Below are 8,870 nucleotides of genomic sequence, written 5' to 3'. Positions count from 1 at the left end.
CAGCAGAATTAGCAAACAGACTTCATCTGATGGAGGAATCTGTGGCAAGTCAGCAAATGAGGGATATGTAAGTAATTTCAAAAAAAGTGTTTTGTGTTTCTATTGCAGTTAAGCATAAACTAGCTTGTCTAATGTGTAGTAAACACTTCATGGCCAGCAAGAGCTTATTTGCATAAAATTGACAAAGCCCTTAAATGGCTCATTTTGAAAGGGACTGAAACTGACAAGAACAGAGCTGTGAGATCTCTTTATATGAGAGTGATTTTGTGCAAAGAAAAATAGGTATAATATGTCCCCCTCAAGGTTATATATTTTTATCCAAAAAGTAAAACAGTCAGCACAATCAATTAATATTTTTACTGTGTCTCAGCTTTTAGCCTTTTAAGAAAGGCTTCTGGCAGTGGGCTAGGTGTATGTCCTAAATGTATGGTCTAAATATAATGTCAATAATTCAAAGCTAGAACTGGAAACTACTTGATTTACAAATCTGTTTCAGTTATGCAGGTTTTAATTTTTCAGCTGGAAAAAACTTTATATTCCAGATTCACGGTTTGTTTCTTTTATGTGCTACAACCTCTTATTCAACAATGAATGCAGCGATAAATAGAGTAGATTTTACCACTCCTGGGCATCTTTAAAATTCAGTCCTATACTAACTTTATATCCTGGTCTACATTTCCCCTCAGTTAGTTGTCTTTACCAGACACTTCCACCCAGTTCCCAAGAGATTCGTTCCCTTTATAAAGATTTTTTAGGTATAGCCCCATGAGAAAGAGGCTTTTGATTCCACCGATCCCTTCATTTTATCACCAGGACTCCACTCCAATCCTTGAATGACAAAGGGCCGGGGCACAGCTTACAGAAAATGAGAGATGAAAGAAGCATGGTTTAGAGCCTGGGTCGTCTATAGACCGCAGATATTCTTCAAAGACCAACTGATCCTGTCATCCACAGGTAAAACGGTCACAGGGACACTTTCATCCATGTATATATAAACATATCAAGGCCTTTTTTCACAGCATGCTGGGGTTTTCAGCGACTCTGGGCTTTTTCTACAATGAAAGACCGTTGGAAACAGTGTTACTGTGAGAACTGTATCCTTCTAGATAACAAAAATATACCTCTGAGAGCAAAAAGTAGAGATTTCCTCTGAACAACATGAAAGGTTAAGATGAATGCAAAATTTGACATTTGATAATTTCACATGCAATCAAGGTTCCAAGTCAAAACAGTTACATTTCCATACTCAGTCAGTGTGCTTGAGGGGTGCCTAACCCTGCTGCTTCTTTCCTGCAGAGATTCCAACCCCAGAGAGCTCCAGTCCCTGTTTAATGTATCTGACTTCAATGTGCAGATGCTTCTTAAGATCTTGCTTACATAAATAGGCCTGAGCTAGCCTGGTCTATTCTGATTTATTATAACAAGACAGTAAAAATTTGAATAGTACATCTTCATGAGCAGTTCAGAGCACATTGGATGTATTTCATTAGAATGTTTATTAACCATACATTAAATACGGCTCTGGAAAGATACCGCATTTATCTGATTTTGCTATTTATAGGTTAATGTTTGAGTAAAATGAACATTTGTTGTTTTATTCTATAAATTGCAGACACTATTTCTCTCTCATTTTAAATAAAAAAATGTCATTTAGACTGTTTATTTGCAGAAAATGAGAAATGTCTGAATTAACAAAAAAGATGCACATCTTTCAGACCTCAAATAATGCAAAGAAAACAAGTTCATATTCATAAAGTTTTATAAGTTCAGAAACTAATATTTAGTGCAATAACCCTGGTTTTTAATCACAGTTTTCGTGCATTTTGGCATGTTCTCCTCCACTAGTTGTACACAATGCTTTTGGATAACTTTATGCCACTCCTGCTGCAGGAATTCAAGCAGTTCAGCTTGGTTTGATGGCTTGTGATCATCCATCTTCCTCCTGATCATATTCCAATGGTTTTCAATTTGGTAAAATCAAAGAAACTCATCATTTTTAAGTGTTCTCTTATTTGTTTACAGAACTGTATATAAGCTAGATGTACAAACACAAGTACTCAATAATTTAATGCAATAACTTATTATGAATGCAGGTTTAATGCTTCAAATCCAGTGTAACTGCCTATTTGGAACTGTGCTGGTATTAGATCAGATTATACAGATGCTAAGAATTTGCTTACCTTTTGTACAAAGGAGAACAGTGATACCTCTAACAGGAGCTGTTTCTAGACTAATAGAGACTGACAATTTCAGATGAGCTTAACATAATACAAGTGTACAAGTTATCTCAGTCAGAAAGTGATTATAATGGTGTCATTATGACAGGTTAACATACTGAAAGAGCTGCTACGATGTTTCTGCCAATCACATTACGCATGCAAGAAAATAACATTAGTGTCAATTAAGAGTGAGATAGCATTGTCATACGGCTCTCCAGTGCTGTTGATTCATGTCATAGCAGTCACCTGTGTAATTATTGCCTCCGGATTACGCTAATTGAGGAAGGGACAGCTTTTCACCAGATGTTGCACCATTGAGGATTTGATTGGATTCAGCCAAACAAGCTTTACTGTGGTCAGTTACTGATGTTGGATCAGTTCTAAATCTCAAATCCCACTTTAACTCATCCCAAATGTTGTGGATAGAGATCCATCACTTCAGAGATATAATTTCCTCTAGTCCACAGTCCAATCACTGAAAATGGATTTGCTGCCATATATACTGTATATCTTACCCTGCATGCCTACTGCAAGAAACAGGAAGTCATTCATTTGTATTGAAAGTCAGTGACTCTCCCTGCAATGCAACAGTGGGTCAATTCTGTTCAACTTTTGCAAATTTATAGTGACTACCAATCAAAAAACTACATTTCTAGTTTCTACATTCCTACATTTTGGATCCTACTGTAGATTTGTTTTTGTTTTTTTCAATAAATGTAGTAATACCATTTTCACAAAAGATTAAGTAGCCCCAGTTTATAATAAATGTCTCTAATAAATGTGAGGTTACACATTAGCAATACATGTAATAACTACTGTACAATTAATGTTATTTTAACATTAACTACTGGTAAAGTACACACTGATTTACAGTTGTACAGGTAATTGCACATGTGTCAATGTCATTTTTGATTTGTGTGTAATGGAGTAAGCGTACACAAGTAAATTTCAAAATAGTGTGTGTGTCTGTGTGTGTCTCTGTGTGTGTCTGTAGTTATTTGTGAATAAACCACCCCAGCAGCCACTGTGTGGTATGTAATAAGGTCTGTGATTGCTTTTGGATACTAAAACCTTAATAATTTAGATTTTACTGTGGGAAGTTGGACAATATACTCAGTTTTATCTAACTGATACTGATATACAGGTATTACATAACCTGTACAACTAAAATCAATTCATAACACTGTGTACTTCACCAGTAGTTACACTGTTATTACAGAAATTGTTAACATGCAACTACACAGTTATTAGAGACACATTATAAAGTGGGTCTGATGAAGAAATCTAAAAAAGAAATCTCCCTCTTATATAAAGTGCAGTAATACTTATAACATTCAATTCAGAATTCCTTATTTGCATTTTTAACAGGCGATTTCAAATCAAGATAAATGGTTTGCAAGTTATTCGTTACAACATCAGCAAATTCTGAGTGAGCTAACTTTCCTTAATGATATATAAGCTTATGTCAGTCTTGTGAACCTATGGTAAATAAATAAAGCCCTATATTGGGTCTGTTCATTTATACTGGGTTGTTTGATGATGCAACTCAGTCAAGCACAAGCAAGCGAAGAATTTGTACGTGTCCGCCAGCCAGCGACTCGTCACCTGCTGTGCGGGTGATGGAGAGCGATTTTGTTGCTTGCGGTGTGGATGCAGGGTGGGGTGAGAGTGCACACATATTTGATATTCATATTTGAACACGTATATGCATCCATTTGGAATATATGAATGTGACCACACCAAAGAGGCTCCAGAAAGCATATTAACACTGCATCTGATAGAACTGGACTTGAAGCAGTGGAAGATGGTACCAGGATGCGCTGTGAGGAAAAAAAAAAAAAAAAAACGAAAGCCAGCCATTGGCAATGGAGACCCAGAGTTTCTGCTTGGAAACCTTGAGTTGGGGAATTCATGTGGACGTAAGTTTGACATATGCCACCAGCCAAATCAACGTTACGGACAAGGTACAACCTCACCGCAGTGGTATTCCCTGTAGGCAAGATCATGTGCTCTGACACTCAAAAACAGGTCATATATGCAGCAGCAACTAACAGGACTTAAATAGTCCACTATATCACTACACTACAGGGCAGCTTCAGAGATTACATAAAGATGTGCTTTGGCAGTCTGAGATGTTTATAAGCAGCATACCAGCAGCAGCACACACAGGTGTTCATAACATTAGATTCATTCTTTATTACCCCAATTAGTTTCTGATTAATTCTCTCCCTACAAACGTTCATCAGTATCTATATTTTACATACAAATATACTTGTAAAATCTTAGTGTCCAAATATTACCACAGTTTGCTGTATTATTGAAGGTGGGCAGTGATTCAGATGGTCCCACGTTTATGTGGTTTCATTACATTCTCATTCTGTGATATTTTAAAACTGAAGACGTGAATATAAAATTCAGTAAGTGAAATCAAAGACTCTGAGTCTGGCATTGTTTACCTTTTGTGCATCAGGAGAGTGAAGCTTGACAGCGTTAGCTTCGTTAGCTAGATAAAAGCCCATAAGCTCATTACAAAACAAATGTAACACTGGCTGATTAAATGCTGACTTATAAACGACTAAAAGACTGAAAAGCTGTATTAAACATTTTTCATGGTGTTGATTTTAAAGGCTACTAGGCTGCTATGCTACTTATTAGCTAGTCTTTGCCTAGCTAGCTCAGCTACAGATCTACCAAGTATCAGTTAGCTCAGTGCTGCTGCTGTTGATTGACATAAGTATAAATGATAAAAAAAAAAACATTTAAACATTTGTCTGAAAGAGAGAGAAGTTGAGGATCTTGTGTTGGAGTGAAAGGAAGGCTAAAAGTTGTGTTTGAATTCATATTCAACTAACTTGGCTTAGAAAAACAGAACCAGTAAAACATTTAAATTATATGTGCTTTACTCAGTGTTTTTTCATTATGTTAAAAGTATAGATTAATAAAACATATGGAGTTTTTTAGTAAACAGAAAGTTTTAAATAAACCACAATATGTTTTATATTTTTATTTCTTTAAAGTAGCACCTCTTGCTTACATGCCAGCTTTCCACTTCTCGGCTGGATTTTCTCAGTCAGCTTTATGAGGTAGAGTCACTTGGAATGGTTTTTAATTAAGGGCTGTGCTGAACTTATCAAGAGATAATGACTTGAATTTCTTGCCTCTTTATGTGTTTGAGAGCTCTATTTGAGTAATGTTTTAATACATATTATAACAAGAACTACTCAACTCAGTCAAGAAAAAAATACTTTATTTAAAAAAAATATGAAGAACTTTCTGCTTGGAGAAGAACTTCAAACATGTTATGATGAAACTGGCACTCATCAGGACCACCCCAGGAAAGAAAGAGCAAGAGTTACCTCTGTTGCACAGAATAAGTTAATCAGAGTTACCAGCCTCAGAAACCACAAGTTAACAGCACCCAGATAAGAGCACCTAAATTCTTCACATAGTATCTTAAAAAGTTTGAACCCAACTATTCTACTGCTATTTCAAATAATTTCAAAATATGTATAGCTAAATTCTGCCTAATAGACATCCTGTTCTGTACACTGTAAATTGTAACATAACTTCTTTCTTAAATAACATTAGTGAACTTTACTTATTTCAAAATATCCCAATGATTTAACTTATGTGATTTTAAATCTAATTTTGTATGAAAGATTTGTATTATACTAAATAAACTTAACTAAACTACACTCCACACTTTTATGTGCAGAGGAGTGGTACTATTCACACACTGAACATGCATTTTAAATTCAGGACATTAGAACAGTTTTGGGTTATTCAGTTATTCAACCTAAATAATAATTCACACTTTGTAACTTTAGTTGCTGTATTTTAGTAGATTTAACTTAAATAATGTAGCACCATATTAACCCATGCATTTTCCCTTAATGGTTCCTGCAATTATTTATTTGCATAATGGGCATGTCTCCGCCACTGACTCACCATCAGTGTGTAGTCTTGCCACCCAGGGCTACCTTCCCTTGAATGTTCAGTTATATTTTATATAATGGTTGACTGCTTGGCCACTGTGTTTTAGGTCAAAAGAGCAAGTTACCATTTCCTTTACTGTGAAGTGTGACATCATGTTGACTAATAACTGCAATAAAGAAACTCTGAGCTGGATTAATTTTCCCATGTAATAAAGAAATAGTCTGGCAACAAGGAAGCAGGGCCATTAAATCCTATATTAGTTTAACACAAACACAAGCTGCACTAGGCTTATTTTTTGTGTATTAACTGAACACAAATGGGAACGTAGCCCTTGCTAGCAAGACTACACACTGATGGTGAGTTTGTGGTGGGGGACACACACACCTATGATTTAAATAAATGATGCCAGGCACCTTAAGGTTACCAGTACTATTTAACTAAACTGAATAAATAAAACAGTGTGTAATGTACACTTAAATCTTAGACATTAGAAAAAAAAATAAAAGTTTTTCAGGGTAATCTGTTTCCCAAATCCTTTGAAGCAAAAGTTTTACAGTGCAGTGTGTTTGAGTTTTGCCAGGACAAAACTTTGGCAGGTTTAACCTTGATATCGAAAGCTTGCTTTTTGAACGAGAAGCGTAAAGCATTTTCGTCATCACTTCGGAGTGCTGTCCATAAAGAAATAAAACCTAGATTGCTCTCTAAACGATGGAATTGAAGAACTGCTCAAAGCAGGAGAAATAAAAGAGGCCTACAGATTCAGTGGACATCGCAGTGGACTACAGCACATCACATGCTACGCACTCCACTGCTCCTTTCTGACCCTTTTTTTGCACTCCACTTAATTCTCAATCCCTTCCCTTCATTTGCTCTGCGCTCGCTCGCCGGTCTTTCACTTCCCACACTCCACAATCAGCGTCTGTGAACTTCCGATAAGCCGCGAGGCAAACACAAGCAGTTGGGTGTTGAGTTGTGACTCCTCTCCGAGGGAGTGTGGAGGTGAAGCAGCTTGAGTGCGTTCCTGCTGGACTGTGCTCCACTGCTTCTGGGAAGGGGAAGCCCTGTATCTTCCTTTCCTCGTTTTACTGCAGAGACAAGAGTGTGCCCGCCACTGCCCCCTATTAAAGTGTTTAGGAGCTTGGGCTGGACACATTATCTCCCGGGCTTCAGCTATGTGTCATCTTCCAGGTGCAGCAAGCTAATCCTCTCTCTTCCTCTGTGCAGATTAAGGTCTGCAATCCTCAAATTGGGCCAGTAATTAAAGGCAACTCATGTTTATTCATTAGCTTTTTGAAAGCAGGCATGACTAGAGTTGGAGCCGAGAACACGTCTTACATTTCACAGAAAACTTGTCACATTTTCACTGGAGGAACTGCTGGAAATATTAGTCATGCTGCTGTCTTACTTCAGTTTCAGGAAAAAGCTGTGCACTGCCTGTCAGGCTGCTGACCCAAAAACTTCTAATCAACATCTTTGTATACAGGCACATATTTGGAGGTGCAGTATATTAACCTTTTAACACACACGCAACTGTACTATATATTTAATATATATTCATGATCAAATTGTTAGAACAAAAAGTCATTTTGGACTGATTGATCTTATTCCCCTCATTGAACAGAGTGTTTAAAGCTGATTATTTATCCACTGGGTGGCAATGCCCATTAAAAGTATACATTATTGTCTGAAAGCTGAGAAAAAAATTGAAACGTGCTAAATTATTCAAAACCCCTGATACTTATATGACTGTTTAATGCAAAAAAATATCACAATAAAATGTATCTCAGTTTTTCCACAATATCTATTTGTGACTGTTCGGTTGAATTGCCTATTAGGAGTAAACAGAATTGAACAATACCTTAGCTCAGCATAAACACTGCAAAATATCATATTGCAGATTTGCTTACAAAACAGAATTGTATGTGTTTAACCTTCCATATTGTGAAATCCATTAACTCTATATAATACAAAATGTGCAAGAGTAACACTATAGCCATTACAGCTGAGCCCCATTAAAGGAATAATGTGCATTAAATAGCCTTATAACTTCAGCTATCTAGGTAGACATTATATTTTACTCTTATGTGTATGAGGCTGTAATTAAAGGGAAAAATATTTTTACATTTTTATTTAGTACCATAAGCTTGATTATATCCTAGTTATTTTGTATTACAGGGATTGTTCTGTAATTATTGTTAGTTCACACCTACAACAACCCTTACTGGGCATGTGAATGCAATACCTATTTTTCTTAGAGTAAATGTTAGAAGGTTAATGATCATGGAATTTGCGTTTATTGCATTAATTGCATTAATTACAATATGCTACAGTGATTTCAGCTCTGAGACATAATACTCACATTGTTAACAAGCTTACCGGTCCATATGTTTTAAATCAGCAATTTCCATGTATTTACATACATTATAATAATCATATAATTTATTAATTTAAGTAAGTGCAACACAAACTTTTCTGTCGTACTGACAGTACGTCTTCCAGTTGCTTCATTATCTTACCTAGACATTCCTGAGCATTTAAACTAATTAATTACCGGTGCTGCAGTTTCCTCCCGCCTCCAAAAATACACAGTGTTGGTGAATAGACTAATGATTCCTGAATTAATGAATGTGTAATACCCAACCATAGACCAGCACTTTGTCTTGAGATGTTCTTGACTTGAACCCAATGATGATACCGAACCCAAAGTACCACTGA

The sequence above is a fragment of the Astyanax mexicanus genome, chromosome 1 (genome assembly GCF_023375975.1).
Source record: "Astyanax mexicanus isolate ESR-SI-001 chromosome 1, AstMex3_surface, whole genome shotgun sequence".
Lineage (NCBI taxonomy): Eukaryota > Metazoa > Chordata > Actinopteri > Characiformes > Acestrorhamphidae > Astyanax > Astyanax mexicanus.
The sequence above is the reverse complement of the archived record's forward strand: the minus strand, read 5'-3'. Positions refer to the sequence as shown.